Consider the following 694-nt stretch of genomic DNA (forward strand, 5'->3'; position numbering starts at 1 on the left):
GCCTCGCCACTCGGACTTCCTTCCTGAACATCGGATGCTCGCCGATGACCTCGCACTGGTAATCTCCCGAAGTCGTCTTGGAGATGCCTTGGAGGACCACGTCGCGTTCGGTGGAGACCCAGCACTGGTGGGGGTGGAGAGGGGGAGAGAAGGGGGGGAGGAGGATGGGGGAAAGGGGGATGGAGAAAAGGGGGTGGGGAGAGGGGAAAGGGAAGGGAAAGGTGGACAGGGGGGGAAAGAGGGGTGGGGGATGGGAGAGGGGTGGAGAGAGGGGAGGTGAATGGGGGGAAGGGGGGATGGGGGAGTGATAGAGACGGGGGAGAGGTGGAAAAGGGAAGAGATGGAGAGGTGATGAGGGGGAGAGATGGAGAGGGGGAGAGGGGAGGGATGAAAGGGGGAGAAGTGGTGAGGGGGAGAGGTGGAAAGGGGAAGAAGGAAAGAAAGAGAAGGGTAGAGGCACAGAGAGGTAAGAGAAAGGGGGAGGGCGATGGGACCGGGTAGGGAGGGTGTAGGAAATGGTGAGTGGGGGGAGAAAGAGGGGAGTAGGAAGAAAGAGAGGAAAGGATAGAGGGGAGAGGCGGTAGAGGAAAGGGGAGGACGTAGGGGAGAGGAATAGGGTTGGGGGACCAAGAGAAGGGAAGGAGAGAGGGTAGGAGAAAGAAGGAAAGAGGGGGGGGTAGGGTATAAGATATGA

General features: G+C 59.7%; 1 pseudogene; it reads right to left on the reverse strand.

The window, feature by feature from the left end:
* LOC119589481 overlaps window positions 1-694 on the reverse strand; it is a 57,811-nt pseudogene that overhangs the window by 21,501 nt on the left and 35,616 nt on the right.

This window comes from Penaeus monodon, chromosome 25, assembly GCF_015228065.2.
Source record: "Penaeus monodon isolate SGIC_2016 chromosome 25, NSTDA_Pmon_1, whole genome shotgun sequence".
Classification (NCBI taxonomy): Eukaryota; Metazoa; Arthropoda; class Malacostraca; order Decapoda; family Penaeidae; genus Penaeus; species Penaeus monodon.